At 38.1% G+C, this 20,053-nt stretch overlaps 1 protein-coding gene across 1 annotated transcript in view; it reads right to left on the bottom strand.

Annotated features, from left to right (window-relative positions):
• Positions 1 to 5,408, bottom strand: part of JAG2 (jagged canonical Notch ligand 2) — a 42,490-nt gene extending 37,082 nt beyond the window's left edge. Inside the window, exon 1 of the mRNA XM_085315012.1 lies at positions 5,359 to 5,408. The gene's annotated coding sequence lies outside the window, so the exon portion shown is untranslated. The remainder of the gene's footprint in view (positions 1 to 5,358) is intronic.
• Positions 5,409 to 20,053: the final 14,645 nt, after the last annotated feature.

Consider the following 20,053-nt stretch of genomic DNA (forward strand, 5'->3'; position numbering starts at 1 on the left):
AAATGCACCACACCCATACGCTGACAACCAACAGATTTATCTTGATCTGAGGCTTTTTGCTCCCTTTTTGTTCTYATAAAATTGCAAAATCTGCATAATCTAGTAGTTAAAAAATATTARTTCTCTAGAATTAGGAGTTCTCTGGTGGCAAGTACGCTTTAGAAATAAAGCAAAAATCACATAGTTAAACTTYAGTAAGTAATTTGTTGCAAAATTACTGTGCAATAATAAATGCTCAAATAGGCTTACACYATATACATAAATCAGCTTATTCACCACTTTCTTACTGTCTCTAAAGTTAAGGGCAAGGTATCTCTAAACAAAGTAGTTGATCAAACACTTCTGGTATACTTCTCAGACAAAACACCAAATACAAGCAAGCACAGGATTATCCAAGGTCCATTCCCAGCTCTGTATTCTCCTTATCCATACTTCCAGTGGAACTACTGCTAACCACAACCACTGCTCCAGTATATTCTGCAAAGACCTTCCTGCCTTGCACCCACAGAAAAAGAGCAGCAGAGCTACTGGCAAACTCAGCTGAACTTAGCAGTCACCGCAGATGAAAGGATTCAAAGATACAAGATTACAGAAGTGACTRTAATTTTTGTGAATATCCGTTTTTGTATTTGTACGTATTATTCTTGATACAGAAATTTCAGTACTAGCAGATTAGACACAATTATAGTCACCACAATAGGATTATACAAGTACTTGAATAAAAGTTACACTTACTGTGCTTTGTTTATTCTTAAGGGTAGACAGTGAGCAATCTCAGTGATAAGAATTCAAGTGAGAATTCTCAAGTCATTATTCAGACATTGTAAAATCCTATGAAAGTGCTCTTCCAGGTGACTCTGCAAGCTGCAGCTGGAACTCCAAGTGCTATTTAGGGCAACAAAAGGGTACAGAAACTCCAACTGCATACACTGATTTCATACCCATTTAAGAAATAGCTATCGTATTGCCAGCTAACAGCTTCAGCAGCTGTTTTCTTTAGATAATAACCATTCTTAAAAATKCCTGCTGAAAGAAACAAAGCACCAGAGACTTGCACACAGCAAGGGGTTGCAATGATAGTGAGATACAGTCTCAATTTCAGATTATTAATAATACAACATAGGCCAAACTGGTAGGAAGCAATACTAGATTATCATAACAGATTTCAGCAAGTACACTACAGTGTACATTTACTTTCTAAACCTCATCAACCTAACAGTTTTAGAAGATAAGACTGAAAACAGTGACTTTCATATCTATGAAAGTTAGAGACAGCACAGAGGCATCCTGTGCATCTGCTACCAAAGCTGTACTTCCTTCAGTAAATAAAAGTTTAAGTGACCATTTTCAGTCATTCCAGAAGAAAAATGAAAGCTACAGAAATATTGTGGGCTCTGCAACACATTTCATTTCTTAGCAYTGTATTTCAAGTTTGCTGCTACTGTAAAAGTGTTTTCCTCAAAATTAAAGAATACCGAACAAAAAAGATTGTGTTTTAATTAAGCACTGAAAGGTTCTCCACTTAAAAGRAAGTATCTCTGCTTTAAGTGGTAGTATCTATGCGGAGACTGCAATTTATGCTTGCCCAGACTAGTTTGCAAATGCATTTTATGGCTAGACATGTACATTAGAGTCTCTATTCCTGTTCTTTAACCTGTAACTCTTATGTTAACTCCTGTTATCCAGCAGCACATGGTCAGTAAGAGAGTAAACAAGCAGCCTGAAAGCTAGAGAAATCTGTCTGCATTTCATTTTTTAACTGAACAGGATACCGATCATAACACCAGATAACTTTCAGAGCTTCATGATTAGATTCAACATCCTTTTATAATCCAATCCTACTCTACTGATTATTGACCTGAAAATCTTGATGAAAAACTAATGAAAAATGCTGAATCACAGGAAGGTTAAAGAATTTGAACAAGTGRTAAATGTGCATTATAGAACCATTTTCCAGACACAAGCAACACAGGCTCATGAAAAAGGCCACCGACAGTTGCTGCTATACACTCCAGAAGGTTTTCCTCAAAGTGCATCAGTTAGACTGAAGAACAAGTTCTGAGATTAAAGGATTGGCATATAAATCTTATCAAGCATCAAGGCCAATGCAGAGTCAGACTCAGCTAAACAATAGAAATAAGCATTACAACTATTGCAAATACACTCAGGCAGAACAATCACCTTGGTATCTGAGATGAAAAAGGGAGGAAATAACCCAAAAGTTACTGCTCAAACTTCATTTTGCTAAACTCCTTTGGAAAGAATGTATTCCAATTCTTCAGACCGCTTCCTCTAGCTTGTCAGTAAAAGTAGGAACCAATAGCCCAAATAAGCAAGACAATTTACTCTGAATCACAAAAGGTATCAGGAATATCAAGCCTCAGCCATATAGTTTCCAATACTAGATTAATACTAGAATTATTATTAAAGATTCTGCTTTACTTCAAGTTTAATCCCAAATATAAGGTTCATCTCCAAAGATACCTGTAACTGTAGTGAGGAACATGTTTGCCAAGCCTCCTCCTCTCCCCTCCACAATGTCGAAGTGCTTTAGATGATCACTGCTCATTCACCTCTTGATAAAACAGGTTTGCTTCCTGCATYTGGTTTACCAGCAAAATTCACCTTTGCAACTCACACAATGGTACTTTCAGCACTCAATGAAGGCAGTGAGCAAGACTACTGAATTCAGTAGACAGAAGAGGCAGCACACGGTACCTTTTTTCTTTCCTTCCTTCAGAAGCCATAAGGCTTCTTTGCCCTGATTACTAGGAAGTCTTCTATAAGCCTTTTCTATAAGCCTCTCCAAAAGAGAAGAAAGCAGATGATGGCTAAGCATTTCTTAAGTTGAACTTCTCAACACATCTCATCTTTGGGAGAGGAATTCACATCTGAAGAGTTGTAACCRTAAAGTCTGCGTCCAGGAGCTACGACTGCATTTATTCAAATAAGTACACTATACATCAGCTCATTAAGTTTTTAGTAGAGGTCAGRCATTCCTAAAAAGCTTTATATAGGGCAATACAAAAAGGCAATGCTGATAGCTATTTGCAAGGTGACACACACAGTAGCATAAAAACTTCATGTCCAAGTAGATAGTAGGTKTCTATCTCAGGAAGTACCCTGTATTTAACATCTTCAAAGCAACCACCTTAAGGCCACAAGATGACTTTAGTCTCCTACACACTTACATGAAAGAAGGCAGTAATCACAACATCCTTGCAGCACACAAATAACCAAAAGCAARGTTACTTTATGCATGAAAATACCCGCTTGCTTCCTAATGGCAGCACTGGGTGAGACAATGCCAAGACCTCTACTGTATGGCTAACAGTCTGCTAAGTCAAATGACTTACCTGGAAAGTAGTATGAACTATTGTGACAGATGACAGAGAACAGGCCCTTTACAGTGATTTTGCATCTAAGCCAGTCTCCTTTCCTCCTCCTCCACCCTCACAAAACAAACAACTGGTAACATTATACTGCCACAAGCTTCCCTTCAAGCTGATGGCTCAGTTGTGTCCTGCCAACTCAGCTGCAGAGGAGGGAGAAAGCACAGGAGTTTATAACTCAGTCTTAAACTCCCTCTTACTTTTGTACTTTGAGACAAATACAGGAGAAATTTGACATAGTTCTCAGAGCACATCTGTGAAGTACCTATCTCTTAAGAACAATTACCTTGCTTTCAATGGGTACAAGAAAGAAAACAGGATGCTAGTACATACAGAGAGGAGAGTAACAACTGTTCTAAAACCTCCTAAAACCTCCAAGGTGCTCATTGGAAACTTTTTTTTTAATGCTTGCTARTAAATCCAGAAGTGACCAGAGCTTGTGCATATTTTGTACCTCACTTATCTCCATTAAAGGAGAGCAAAACCTGACTTTGAACTAGTTAATCATTTTATAAACAGATGTTGGCAATTACTTTGATTAAATTTTCTTACAGTGGCAACAGAAGCAAGACACATGTAACCTGAGCCAGAAATCAGCTTAGTGTTCAGTATATGGTGGGGAGTTCAGCTTTCAACAGCTATTCTCTTCACTGCTCCAAGATGCAGGTAGTGTTTTCTCCTCTGAAAAAGATGCCATATAGTCCCTTTCCTACTCTGACATACTCATTTCTTCTGTTTGGCATAGGACCAAGTTTAGCACTCCTTGGAGAAGCACAGTGAAGTATCCTTGCGCCCTTGCACCTTGTCAAAAATTCGCATGGAAAAACTCTATTGCAGGTCTCCCTGTCAAGAGTATTTTAAACACGCCCCCCAACACACACACACATTGTAATCTGAGACTGAGGCAGTTGTCTTTAATTCATGGAAAATGTTAATTGAAGGACACAATCCACTGGGCTTCCAAAAAAGCATTATTTAATTGCATTGTCCTGAAGTTCAGGGAAAAAAGCCCCACATCAACGCAAGCAAGACTACTCTAACAAAACCATCAAAAAAAAAAAAAAAAAACCTAAAAAGCAAAGAAAAAAGCTTCACACAAACCTAGTGATCTTTCTCTTGCCAAGCTTTAGAAAGAAATTTTGATTTTAAAGCGATAAATTTACAAGAGGATTCTGCAGTTTAAGATGTAAGCATAGCAAATTCAAAGCATGATGTTTATCAACTAGTTTATTAAAAACAATTTCAGTTAAATGAACAGACATCTTTTTTTTTGCAGGATAAGCTCTTCAGGTTCAGCCCTTCTACTCCAGTCCATTGTAGGAAGTCTCCAATTATGTTTATGTTGAAAAAACAGTTTGCAGACCATTACCAAGAATTATGTTCAAGTTAAGTCCTACATTATCAATAACATGGCAACCAACACCTTCATATGATTTTAAAGTTCTTATAGTATATCCTTGCTTTCCCTTCAGAACATAGATAGCCCTGCTCTGTAGCATTAGCATCTAGAGAAAAGCATGAGATTACTTCAACTGCTTCTTCTCTAGTACTGAAATTATCTTACCATTGTTTACAATTCTTTCATGATAAAAACAAACATGGTTTCTTTATGGGGAGTAAAAATACTTGTTACAATTATCCCAGAAGCCAACTATAGGTAAACTAAAGAAAATTTCAAGTACAATTCTATAGCTTAGACAACATCCCCTTAGCAACAGCATAGTGCTCAAGATAAGGTTTAAACAATGTTTAAACCTCATTTATTAGCAGTCACATATTAAAATTTTCACACATTTCCTAATCCAATACTCCCCACTTTTATTTGTACATACTCTTTACTTTGCTAGCAGGCTTGCATTCAGACCGATTTGGTAGGCTGTCCAGTTTCAGTAGGATATCATTGTTCTTCCTAAACTGTGTTCATGCAACAGAAAAAGTGAAATCTGCAAGTTCTATAAATACTCACCAGTTTTTGTATCGTTATCCCAATCCCATGCTTCTATTATTAATGTGAATGATCTCTGAAAAGAAACAAGACACCAATTAATAATAATAATAAAAAAAATCTACCAATGCAGACACTTGAAACAAGCAGATATTGCTGGTACAAGAACACCAACTYAAAGGAGTCTCAACTTCACTTCTTTGCTGTCACGTGAAAGCCCTTGAAGGGATCTTCTCAAAAGTACCAAGTATAAAGCATTAAAAATTGTGGGGCAAGGCAAGCTAACAGCAAAAGAGAAGATGTTGCCTCCATCCCTTCCCCTCACAAAAGACTGAATTATCATCATCCTCCCATGTGTATCTTGCAGCTTTGCTTATCCACAGAAGTTTTATTCAAAACTTACCATTTTTGCTGAATTGAAAGGTTCTGAACTATGAGAAATAGGGTATTTAAGATTTAACCAACCAAATAATAATAAAAAATAAAGCACAAAGCCATCTTTCAGGAAGTCTACACAACAGATCAGTTTAGATATAAGYTTTTCTAGTAAACAACAACAAAATTCCCCCTTGTGAGAAAAGTCTATACTCTTCCTAAATAAAGGAGAAAAGTCAGAAAYAGACCTGAAAAAACAGCTAAGGCAGAAACAGATATTTTTTAAAGAATACATGCTCGGTTTGTAYTTTTTACTTGAAGGCAAGGAAAAAGCAGGACTCCAGTCAGTTTTGAACTGATKTGGAGAAAACTTGAAGGCTTTACTTCACTAAAGCCTATGAAAAACCTTGCATCAGGCACCTTTGGTGGGTTTATGACAATATGCAGGATAAATGTTGACATTAAAGTAAAAACCTTCTTCAGAAAAAAATACCTTATGCACAGATGTGATGCTTAGCTATTTTTAAGTTCAAGAGAAGTAGCTGTCAAGCACTTCAGCTTTTGTATTTTCCAACTTGTCCAAGTCAAAAATTGAGATTCTCACACACATTTAAACCAAGAACAAAAACAACCAAGAATCAAAACAGTTATTGTAGTACTGTCCTCAAACCCTGCCATGTACACCCTCATGCTTAGGGGCAAGCCTCACTGAAAATTGAACCTCATTAATAAGGCAGAACCAAGCCTTAGTGTGTGCAGAATTCACAGGCTAGCAAACCACAGAATCACAGAAGGAACCTGGGGAAGTTCAGYGAGGAAATGAGAACACCTCTCTTAGGAATAGCATTTTGTAAAAATTCAGCTATTTAGTAGGGTACTTAAGACTATTTTACTGTCATATCAAGAGATGCACACTTATATTTTGTGATAGCTCACAAGTGTTTTGTACATGTGCTCTGCCAACACAAGAGTTCATAACACCAAAATCTCCCTACTTTACAACCAAACCAGAGGGGAGGGGAAGAAACAACCCACAAAAAYAAACAAGCAGCACCTCAAGTAAAGGTATTCTTTGTCTGAGATCCTTCGTGACTGCAGCAAAGCATCAGAATCCATTCAGAAAAGCACCTGTGTGTGCATTTTTTTTTCCATTGCATAGTTACATTAGCATATAAACTAGAAACTATAGCACTGAAAAATGGGTAAAGATTTAGCAGTAAATAGTTACGGCACACTCAGGCTAAAGGGGGGGGGGAAGCAGTAGGTCTATAGTGACTACACTGGGCAGAKGCATGCTTAAGCTAGAACTGCCTTTGAAAAAGGCCAACTAATGAGAAAGATCAGCTGAGAAGATAACATACATCAGAAGTAGAGGGCTTTAACATAGCACAATTCATTAACATTTGTTTAAACACATGCTGTAGGACCATTTCAGTAGCTTCATATTCTGCCCCCCTCTCCTCCCAAATTTGAGGAAATTGGGAACCTGGATAGGACTCTACYGTATTCTAAAAACACTACCAGATGCCTCTCTTGAATAACAAAGTGAATAGGATCAGAAAAACAGTACAACTGTATGGTATTCCTGCAATGTTGCCTTCTGGTAATTGCAAGTCTACTTCTTTGGGAGTGCTAGATTAAAGATATTATGTGCAGAATTCTGTGAATGGGCGCATGATCAAGGTTCTATTAATTCACCTCCATGCTTTTTACAACTAATCTTGTAACATCTCCCTCAGAATTTCTCCGGTGTTCCACTCATTTGTATTAGAAGYATACAAGTGATCAAGTGCTTCCAGATGTCCACCTACTCATTTTTCATAATTGCTAGTCTTTTCTAGTACAAATTGGCCATTGTATCTGACTGCCTACAAATTCTGAGGCAGTAAAAATGAAGGTGGACTCACTGACTCAAGCAACGGACTGGAGTGCCTTCTCTTCAATCAACTAGAAAGCAGATTTGTATCTTTGCCAAGGTAGGACATTTTTGTGGATAAAGGGAGCTCCATACAACAGGGTTTAAGCATGTATGCACTTTAAGGTGTGAGTGGAGATAGGAGGCATTCTRTTGGTTTTAAGATACCAAAAATAAGGAATCCTAAAGCTCAAGTGGCAAATCTGAACATCTGAACTGGCATACTCTTTGGAGTTGAATACAACATTCCACCACCACCTTACTGAAAACACTACATTACTAGCAACTACGATTCTGGAACACAACTCGTCTTCCAATATGCAGAACAACTGAATTTCTGGCATATACAGCAAATTATGCAGCCAAATAATTGACCTCTGCATTCCCCACAGCTTGTGCTGCCTCCTGGTGGCTGRCAAGGCAGGGACAGAGCTCTACAAGATGCATGTTGCGCAAGCCTGTTTCCAAATACTTTTAGCCTTCCACCAGTGACAGTTAGCAGCTACCCGTCTGTGTATAAAGCATAGAGAAAGCATACATGACAAGGACAAGACCCAGACTATTAAATTCTTTCACTTGCTAGCATCCTATATTCTCAGTTTCCCCATATCCAGCTTTGGGTTAATAGGCTTACAATGCAGGCACCTGGCTATTTACACATGAACACCAAGTGTTAYATTTTAGGAGGATTTCTTGTTACACTTGTAAGACATGATGTTATTCAAGTTGTAATAAAACTGTATTAGTCAAATGCATGTTTACTTGAAAAAAAGTTTAGCTAGAACTGTTCTCACTTCCACAACTTCCTGCTTTCTWCTCAGTTGCAGAAGTCACCCTTTAAAGATCCTGAATGGACCTAAGCATGTTAAGCATGCATCCAGAAAGTTAACTGACCCAAATGGCTATTCTATCTGTAGAAGAGATGAACCAAATAAAATTATCAACCCAGCTTGTGCTCTCTTCCTCACCGCCAGCTAGTCAGTAGCATTAAAGAGAATTCCTTTCTGTCCTAGGGCAATGGATTGTCACGTTACAATTATTACACCTCAGAAACAGGAAGCAGCTCCCTATCTTCCAGTTCAAAAAGCTCCCATTTCTCAAGTTTTGTATCAGACTTGTTTTAAAATGAAATACAAGATTCAAAAGTAGTAAAACAAGCTGAAATGTTCAAAGATACATCCACTTGAATATGTTTATGATATATTACACTGAGACCCTTACAATTACGACTCAACTATCAAAAACATTCGTTAGTGAAAATTTCAATAGCTATGATCCATATTGTAACTCTAATGCCTGATAAGCAGAGTAAGTGCTACAGGCTGAGTAAGACCTAGTGATGCAAGTTTTTCAGAGTACTTTAGTTTAAACTATAACATGCCATTTTTATAAAAGCTCAAGGTTTGCATTTGTGGTATCTACACTCTTCCATAAGAATTCTGKCATGGACTGTTTAGCAGAACTTCAGCTGCCACCAACTCAGGAAATTCTTCCATAGCACAAGATACTTCCACCAGACAATGCCTTTCTTTCCTAAACTGTGCTTCCAGAGAAGAATTACATAACTTGTAGTAATGCTGCTCTTCCCAGAGTCTAAGCTCTATTTAGAATTAGATTCTTTAAACTCACGTCATCCAGCAGGGTAAATTTGGCTCTTCAGAATTTAATCACTAGGTAAAGATTAGCTTTAGAAATATTTAAGATGCAAAGGTCTCACAAAGGCTATCATCTAGTCACATAAATGTTTGAGTTCTTCCATAAATTTGGCAGAGAGATCTAGTTTTCTAATAAGGATACTAACAATGCTGCAAATTCATGAGTAAAAGTATTTTAGGTAGATACACACAAACCACCACCCCTGCTTCTTTTCCAACTTGCCCACAGTTTGTATTAGAGTTCRATACACAACTAGCACTTCACTTACTATAGTAAGACAAACATTTCAGGTGGTTTTTATATGTTAAAAACAAAAGCTCTACAAGAAGTATTTATTATTCATTTCAACCAGAAATAGTCATTAGAAGGTATATTTCCCCCAAGGATTTGGGGAGGGTAGAGAGGGGGAAGACATGCAACACAAAATAATTCGCTTCTATTAACTTTGATGCCTAGGTTCATCTTCTAGAAAGAATTACTCAACAGAAGGCAGTATTTGCACTTATCAAACCAAAAACTGAYGAAGCTGTTAAGGCTGGCATCTGGAAAAGAAACATCAGCACATTTCTATAAGAACATACAGCTTTAAGAATCATTTCAGAGAGTTAAACAGATGCACTAAGCAGTTTGGAAAGATATAAATTAAGCCTGTAAAGCTATCCTGGTTATTCTGCTTCAGTTGTGTTATTCTCAGGATAGGTGTTCACAAAAGCAACTTCAAAGCATTACTCTATTGTTTACATTAAATAAAACTCAGGCACTATCCCAGAGAGCTACTCTGGGGACAGGGGAAAACAAAACCCAGTAATATTGCTCTGACATTGCCTTTTAATGAACTATTATCTTAGCATTTGCAAATCAACATTCAAAAAGATGTTTTTGGAAGAGTTAGACACACATTATGTCAGGTTTCTCAGCCCAAGATGAATGACCAATTTGCTGATAGCACTTTGTCAGGTACAGAATTTGTACTCTCTAGCTCAGAATTTAAAAAAATCCAAAACATTAAGACTGAGCTGAAAGCAACACTTGACATCTCATTTTCTGCATCAATTTCCATTAAAGCATTTTAATATACAGCAACCTTTAACAGATAAAAAATTTTAAGTTTCACCTGAAATTTTCAAAAAAAAAAAAAAAAAAAAAGAGAAAAAACACATTCTGACTGGAGTTTCAGACAGGCAAATAAACACCCTGGAGGAAACCAGGAATTAACTATGAATCTATGAATTAGAATAAAGTGTTGCTTCTGAACAAATCCAGAGTCCATATTATCTTCCTGTTCCGTTAACTATTACGTAGTTACACCAGTGTTCAGTAAATGCAAAGTCTCATCACTAGTCGGTACCATTTCCTTTAAAAGCTCAAAGATAAGCAGTATTTTTATTTGAACATTTTAACTGTAAAAGTAACAGGTCAAGTATAGTAACAAAACATTATTCTTACTCCAGAAGTACAAAAAGTTAGCAGACTAGTATTAAGCAATCAATGTTTCTTCCTCATCAAACCCCTTAAGTCTTGACCAGCATAGCCAACTTCCAAATTTGCTTTTCTAAGAGCCTCCTAGAGAAGTGAGACAAATGCAGCTGTAGGTCTYGTTTTAGTCCTGTGCACCCTGCTTACCATGCAAAAAACAGACTTTAAGGCAGCTTCCTTCCAGAGTCTCTACAACTATGAAAGCTCTTACATCTTCACTATGAGTAAGCCAAAACTGCAAACAAATAAGTAAAGAAATTCTGAAAAGATCCAAAACTTAACTCCAAATTAAGTTTAAGAGCCAAAAGATGAACAAGCCTGCAAGCTGATMTTTGAGAGGCAAAGACACAGCAAAGACTTTCTCTAAAAGAACATATAAAAAAATATGTTCCTCACTGATACAAAATCTTATTTCTTAGGTGTGTGAGGGGTGGCTTTTGAAACATCCTTGACATTTCAGCCAGTCACAGGCAAGAGCTGGTCTGCTCAAGATAAACACTTGAAMTGGCATTTGTCTTGAGCAGACCAGCTCTTGCCTGTGACTGCGACTTATGCTCACATAAGAAGAGCACCCACCCTTTAACTCTCCACTTTTCATTTCAAAAGTATCATTAGYATGGTGACTTCTAAACAAAAGTCTTCCCTTTGGAAACTAGAGCCAATCATATTTTAAGTATGCTGTGGAAGGCCAAGTTGAAGTAATTGTAAGCATCAGCAGCTAATAGCAGAAGCAGTTGAGCACATTTAAGTCTTGTASGTGAGAGCAACTACTGCAGTTACACTCCTCTTGGCCAAGTCACAAAAGCAGGATGATGTTCACAGAATTTGGAACTCTACTGTTATTTGAGGGGGAACTGTTTATGGATTGGCCCCACTTGACAGTCTTTATAGGAAGTCTTCAACGTCCTCTTGGAAGGGGGGGGGGGGGGGGAGGGAAGGATATTTTTGCCACAACAAACAGCTAGCCTGACACTTCCACCTACAGTAGCTCTAACACATCATTCCACTCTTCCCCCATACTAAGCAAGCAAAGTCAAAACTGGAGAGCTGGCTGGGGGCGGCAAACAAGATGCCTAGACTATTAARATTCATTTCAGTGGACAAAAGGAAACAAATGAAGACAACAGATGAATATTAGAGTTACAGTCAGCCTTGGAGTTAATATATTGAATTCAGCATTCAGGCAAAGATTCACATTCAGTTAAAAAAAATGTTAGCCAGCTAAGGGGTAGAATAATCCTACCAACAACCAGCTGCATACATGTTAAAGATGAAATGACTTCAAGGAGGAACTCAGAAGGGTATTATAACATATATTTGGCAGTGTCCAGTGCTTTGTGGAATAAAAGCATGGCATGTTTCTCTAACTACTTAATCACGGCATGTTATCAGATGAAATATTAAGATCTTCAAGTGAAGATTATAAGATACTCCAATTCTGCYAGAGATGGTGAAAGAGGCAGAATGCAGCACGGATCTCTCCCTAGAAGATGGGATCTTAATGTATCACGGGACAGAGAACTTTTTAGCTGCAGGGTTCTAAAAGCATCTGAAATCACATTATCTACAGGCCTCAGGTGAAACTAAAGTGATCCATTTCCAGCTAGTTCACAAGCAGCCAAAACACCATACATTTCTGACTAGAGTTCCCAAAAGGATAACGTTAATGCAGTCACTCCAGATCATATACACGGCAATGAAAAAGCTTTCTGTAAAGGCATCTACATGAGACAAGCTAAATCATCAGAAGAAAAAAAAATCCACATACTTCGGGTAACTTAGTACCCTAGATACAAACTCAAAAAAATCTCAGCTAATTAAGACTTGTCATCTGTCACAAGGTTAAAAGCTACAGTATTTTTTCCATAATACCCCAGTACGGGTCCTGAACTTCTGCTTGAAGGCTGCTACAAGACAGAGCAATATCCTTCTCTAGTATATAGGAAGCATGTGCCTTGCTAGCAGTTTTCACAGTGCCAGAAGACGGTCACTAGCTCCTTGTTTGAAAAAGTTCACAGGACTTTTCWGAAAAGCTGATCTGCTACTCTTTGGCTCACATGGCACTCTGAAGATTCTAAAAGAGGCGCCAGTGCCTATTTTATATCAGTGCCTTTCACAGTTACGTGTACAGCAGCAGTGCTAGTCTTGTGTAACAGAACTAACTCTTACCTCTACTTTTTATAGTCATCTGCTATTTCCTACAGATCTGGTGTTTATGCCCACTGTACTCCATCCTCCCCTGCCCCCTCAATCCAGCAGGTACACATCTCCTGTACTTGAGGAGACTCAGCTCAAACTCTGAAGTCCAAGCTATGCACACTTAAATTTGAGCATCCAAAGCATGTATTTTCCATTTTGGCTTCCAAACCATGCATTTTCCTTAGACTTACAGAACCACGCCAAAAAAAAGTACCAGTATACACTTACCTAGGCAGGTATGATGAGCCCTATGGTCACTGCAGAGGTTTTCCATCAAGAAATGAGAGAAGATACTTATGTTTAATACCAGCCTAAGCTAACATCTAACCACATTTATCTATTTTATTGAAACATTTCAATTTCACTGCAGATTAAAACAAATGCTTTCCACCCGTAACACCTTTATGTACTTCCTGTGTACCACAATTCACAACAAAAGTATTGGTTTGTAAAACATCAATTATTACATCAGTGATATGGAAGAAAAACTTATTTTGTTAACTGGCTGAGCACTGAAAACATACAATATGATCCTAGARTGAATTATGAGGGCAACTATAATGTCAGTCTTAAAAACAGTTCTCAAACCATCACATAAACAATTTACTTTCCTCACAATTTGTTTCCACGGTATCTTTAAAAAAATGTAGACTCTAATTCAAGTATCAAAATGAGTACAGTATTTTGAACCTTGTCATTTAAGCTTCCAACTTTGCTGAATGTAAATTTAGTTTCCAGAGCCTCATATAATCCCAAGTTAGGCACACCTCTGATTTGTTCTTCCTTCTGAGCAAATTAAGATATTTATCAATACATATGTCTTTACTTCTAAATTCCATAAACAGCTGTTCATTCAACCCAAACTCAACTTGTTTCTAGATGAACAAGTTGTGTTCACAAGCTCAACACAGATTCATTGATCACATCATAGTAAGAGATTTGCTTCCCACTCTYACCCAAGTCATGACTGCTTAATACTCAGAGTAATTAGGAAATTGCACTTTGGATAAAGGGGGAGGCTAAAAGAACAGAAGACATGCAGTATTATGCCATTAGATGATTCTGCAGCTCAAGGTGCAGCAAAACACTGCTCAGTTCTAGTCTGCTCTACCTCCAAAGGAGAGAAATATTACAAGTCCGAAAGGTTCAGAGAAAAGTAACAAGAAGGAATAAAGAACAGAGAAGGTTTTCATATGAGGAATGGAAGAGTAGGTCAGACCTCCTGAGCCTGTAAGGGAGGTCTACAAACTCATAAGAGGTCCAGGTGATCRTTAGGAGCAGATGGTCCATTTTCCTGTCCTTAACAAGAACCACATGCCAAATTAAGCTAATAGGAACCAATGATTAAAAAAAAAAAGAGAGAGAGAGAGAGGAGAGAGGAGAGAGGGAGAGAGAGAGAAGATGGCACTTCATGGCACAATGCTACGCAGGCTGCCTAAGGATGATGCAGTTGCAAAAACTTTGGGGGCTAAAGGGGAGACTAGAACAAATACTTGGAAGAGACCAGCTACACCTATTTCAAGAAGTTCCCCATTTTGAAAACAGAGCCAGGGAGAATTACTCTGTCTCAATCTTCCATACTTGTTTCCTTCTGGATTTTAACAAGTATAGGTATTCTTCTCAGGCAAAGTATTTCACTGTTTTTGATGGCTGGCATTAAAACAACAGACTACTGAATATAAACATGTAGAATCCTGCAGGTCTGCCCAAGCCATTAGTATTTATCCGGTTGTAATCAAAGCCACAACCAAGGAATGTTTGAGGAAAAGCAAGGGGGAAAACAGGAGAAGCAGTTTTGAATTAGATTTGTAACTACCTCAACCCTCCTCCTTGAAAGCTGTGACATCTGAAAAAGTCATAAAACAATAGAAACTAAGCAAGATTACTCACTTCTGAAATATTACTATAAATAAAATAACTGCAAAGTTCAAGATATGTATGCAACAGATGTGACAAAATTGAAAATCTATCTACACCATTCACTGCAATTTGGAAGATGCCACAAAGGGGTCAGGATGACCTCCTAAAAAATGATCTATTATCATAACAAGGCAAACACCAACTCACACCTTAAAAATGCTGTTATTCAGGAGATCTTGCTGTTTGGAATAAATACTTTTCTTCTGAAAAAGTTGTCTGGAAAAAGTTGAAAAAGAAATGCCTAGAGCAATCACGCTCTAGGTGACCCTGCTGAGCAGGGGGGTTGGACTAGATGATCTCCAGAGGTCCCTTCCAACCTTATTTATTTTAGTGATTCTTGAAAGAGGTCTGAGAAAGGCTTCTGAAAGTTCTTCTGGGGAAAAAGGACTTTAAAGAGCGAATAAAGCCTAAGTTTGGTGATACAAAGCAGAATATACTGTCATCCAAGAGAAGATAAAAGAAATGCAAATGCCAGGCGCACTTACAATTTATTAACCAGCAGAAGATTGAGAAGTGTCAGGTGAAATACTGATTTTATAGTAACCTTTCACACAAAAAATTGCCAGCATATTTATGATTAAACTCCTGTTAACTATTAAAAAAAATAGTATTTGTCTCAGGGAAGACTAAACTGAGGTTTATACAGAAAGGTAACTGAAATACTTGGCTAACTGATCTTCAGGCTYCAGCTATTCAACTCAGGGTGGCAGGGAAGCATTTTTACCAGCCTCTGCTGAACACAGATGAAGGCTGGTGCCATTTCTAGTCACTTACACAGGACAAGAGGCAATGGGCAGAAATTGAACCACAGGAGGTTCCACCTGAACATGAGGGGGAATTTCTTGACTGAGAGTGACAGAGCACTGGAACAGGCTGCCCAGAGAGGTTGTGGAGTCTCCTCCTCTGGAGATATTCAAGGCCTGCCTGGATGCAACCCTGTCTGGCACGCTCTAGGTGACCCTGCTGAGCAGGGGGGGTTGGACTAGATGATCKCCAGAGGTCCCTTCCAACCTTACTGATTCTGTGATTCTAAGTGATTCTACACTTTCTATATACTTTGCTCAGTTAAATATCAGTTCCAGACAGACACATTCTTTCACACTACCTGAAGAGTGAGAAATACCTTCCCTGTTTAAAAAAAACTTCTCTGTCACTCAGGAACCAAACTCTAAGAAAAAACAAAACTGTTTTTGAAACATCTGTATTCCAGGTGCATGGGAGAATTAAGAACACAAAGAAGGAAGATTAGATGAGCAATATTGGTGAGTTAGCTGTGAAAGCATGAGCATCTGTGATAGTCTGCCAATRCCAACTAGTAAGACAGAAGAATGGTAGTACTTCAATGCTGGAAGAAGAGAATGCAGTAGTACCATCTTTTCTTCTAGAGAAAGGAAGCCTACCCTACCACAGACATTCCTGTCAGCAGCAGAAAGCATTTGACAGGTTTTGCCTGCATCTTAAAGGTGATCTTTGGATCAAGTAGACAGGACTGGCATCCCACAAGAAACTTTAGGCATGAGGAAGACAAGCCTCATAAAAGACAGCTTCTCAACCGCCATCTCTTCCACAGATGGTGGAGCAAGTGCAGTGCTCTGTTCATACTTAACAGCTGTGGAAGAACAATGTTTTCATAAACTAAGATAATACGTACACAAAGCAAAAACCACCCTAAAAATGGAGACTTAGTAAATGATCATGCTGTTGCCTGGCTTTGTTTCAATAGCTGATAAGAATTAACCTGATAAGCACAGAACAGGAAGGAGCTAATGCAAGCAGTAAATACTTACGTTCAGATGAATTGTTAACCATCCTTACTGCTGTCACAGCTTCCTTGTACTAGTTAATTTAGCTAACACTATTTGTATTTTATATTAGACCTTTAGGCAGTCTGATTAAAAGTCAACCAATTTTTAAATATTCTTTGATATGAGTGTTTGCATATCTGTTCCAATGATGTTTTCTGGGAAGAAAATTAGGATATGAAGTAGAGTCAGCAAGCTTTCTTACTTTATTTTAGAAGAAATCAAATAGTAGAAATGCCAGCAAGTCACCAAAACAATAGTTTGGTATCCTGTACTACAATCATACCAAAGAAGTGACATCCTGATTTTTTACTTGAGGGTACTCATACAAGTGTACAATTTGCACTGTAACTGTCTCTCACAAATGGGAAAACATAATAAAACCTCACTGGATTTCATTTTTGTGACAGTTCTACAACACAGAAGTAGGAAGATCCACTAATGCCATGTGGATCTATCTTGCACACAAATGCCAGAGCCTTCAGCAATACCYTTCTCTTTCGTCTTGTTTAGGGAGAATGCTGGGTGCAAATTTTAAACCGAGGTTAGAAATTAACAGAAATTAAATCAGAAATTAAAGAGGCGAAAAGAGTAAGAACTACAGCAGATGTTTCATGCTAGTGTCTGATTAGTGGACAAGTGCACAAGTTTGTCACATAAAAGGAAGCACCTTTAAGCTATTTGCATCRTACTTTCATAAATGCTTTTACAACTTGAGTTACTAAGACATAGTCCTCTCCACCACAGCTGAAACAAGCACTAGAAGTTTCCAAGAATCCACTGAACCAATCCTAATCCAATACTACAGCATGGATTGAGACACTGATGAAATTAGAGAAAGAAGAAAAAGCCTTTTAGAAAAAGGCATGTCCAAATCCAGCAAATTGCAGCCAACTGGGTACCACGTTAACATCATTTTATTAGATTTAAGCTGAAGCTTTCAGTCTTGTTACCAGGCTTGAACTGTTTCAGACAAATTTGATACTAACCAAGCATCCAAGTCCTACTCCTTTCTTAAAGTTCTGGAAAAAGTCCAAGATAAATTAAGCCCATTACACGTACTCTTTCTTGTTGCATAAATGCAAAGTGCTGCTAGTTCTCTCTCTTGAAGTGCATGTAACAATCATGAAGACCCATTAATGGTTAGTGCAAGACTTGATTAAAAGATGAATAAGTAATTAATACTGTTCCTACCCTCCTGCCTAAGCTCTGTGTGGCATGGATATTAAGTGTTCTGTRGGCACTTTAAGCCACGCATCATTATAATTTCAACTTGAAGTCCAGTGAGAATTAAACTAGCTATATAAYAACATACCTTAATTATTGTTCTAAACAAAACACCTGCATGCATTCTCTTTTGTATTGAAAATAGGCATACTAAAGAAGCACACAAATATAGAAAAGAAATAGATATGCCTCCAAGTTCTACATATGCAAAGTCCCAAGGAATGAAGAGCAGTATTTTAATCTGAGTCCTTTATTTAAATAGTGTCAGTTGCTGGCAGCACTGCAATCTAGAGGGTGGCAAGGGAGGCAAATGCCCACATCATCAGTTCAAGCTGAAGAGTCTAAGAAGAGAGGCCAGCACRGAGACAAGGGTACTGTTTTTCCAAATCCTCTCCAACTCTGCCAGCAATCCTACTCAACTAAGTCCCAATAACTTTTGGGTTACTCGGACAATATCAATCACATTTGAAAGAGGACACGAGAGGCAAAGGCCTGCTTATTCGGCACTCCTGGCTGGCCAGRCATCATTCATATAGCTTCAAGCCAGCTACAAGACACATCACTTTTCTCCCATGGCACTCCCCTCAAGCAGCAGAGAGATTGTCATAGGCCTCTTCACTGCAGAGAACACAAGTCTAAGGTTTTATGGTTCCATGAGCTGCAGAAGAGGTTTAAGTCAATTCAAAACTATACTTGCACGTAAGTCCAATAAATAATGTAGACGTTCTCACAGCCAGCAATGAAAATATTCTGAATCCAGAAAAAGGGACAATAACCTAGGTGGTCTTTCATTTAGGTCCCAAATTGAACACCATCTCGAGTTTGATCTTTCTGCTTACTAAAGAGGCTGGTAGAGAAACAAAATGAACCAGAAAACCTTACTTCAGCTGTGTAAGTAGCCGCTCTCTTTCCCTTGCAAGTTTCTCAGCTCTRTGAGTCAGGACACAGCAGACAATCAAGGCTATATCCATCCCTCACTGTTCTCCATAAACTTACAGAAACAAGTTAAGAACAGGAGGAATGCAAGGAACTTGAAAGAAGGACCAAGCCAGCCTTTCCACAAACATGCACCCTCCTCATCTATTTTCCCCACAACAAAACTCTTGCATCTTCACATATATTTACAAAGTTTGTAAGCATGTTGATGAAACAAATGCTTTGTTCATATTCCAATGGCAAGACTAAATTTTCTGAACAGTACTATGTGGCTACAGTAAGTCTGTCATGGTTTTTTTGCACCTAGCATTGTGCTCTATTTAATTAGTAGTAAAACCTTGCTGCTCACTGCAGCTAACAGAGCATATCACAGCATACAGAGTATAAGCTCCAAGATATCTATCTGAATACAGGGCAACCAGCATGAGTCGATCAAGTCTTACTGTAACAATTAAGGCAGTATCTATAAATGAACTTGATACCAAATCCTACCTTTCAGATTAAAGTAAGCTGGAAGATTTGATACAGTTATGTTATTGTAAGTCAGACAAAAAACAAGAATTGACATGCCTTTGGAAGAAAAGCTTCCTAACAGGCATAGCAAAGGATACCTTGAAGAAACTAAGAAAGCTGGCCACTTGTTCTACAAATTTACTTCAAACAAGTGAATTAAGAGTGCTCTTTTTTTTTGGTCCTCTCCTYCCCCCATTGATATGAATCTGGAAGTTATAGAAGGTATAGATTAGCTCGGAAAGTCCTCAACTTTATTTCAGTTTTGACATCTAGGTACTTTTCAGGTGTGCCACTGTTACTGCTTTTCTTGTACGGATGATATCCATGGAGAATAGAACAAAGCCATGTAAAGATGACTTCAACAACTTTTCATAAGAACAATTTAAAAATGTAACTTTGCTAGTCCAAAGCTGGATTCATAATTTAAAAAACAGGTACAAGTGGGGACTTTCCAGTCTGTTGTGGCTTCGGAGGATTTTTTGGGGGGTGGGAGTGTACACACTTTGTTAGTATTTCATTTGTCACTGACTCTTTAGCTGTCCAACCTTCTCCAGGTTCCTTTGCAAGCTGAAGTACAGACTACCAAATCTTCTGAAGATGCAACCTAAGGGCTTAGGGACAAACAAGTTATCACTGATAGCAAGCTGTCCCAGTCAGATGATCATTTCCTGCCAGCTAAAACTAATTTGATTCATCC

The sequence above is a fragment of the Rhea americana genome, unplaced genomic scaffold (genome assembly GCF_003343005.1).
Source record: "Rhea americana isolate MKP2758 unplaced genomic scaffold, rheAme1 scaffold_42, whole genome shotgun sequence".
Classification (NCBI taxonomy): domain Eukaryota; kingdom Metazoa; phylum Chordata; class Aves; order Rheiformes; family Rheidae; genus Rhea; species Rhea americana.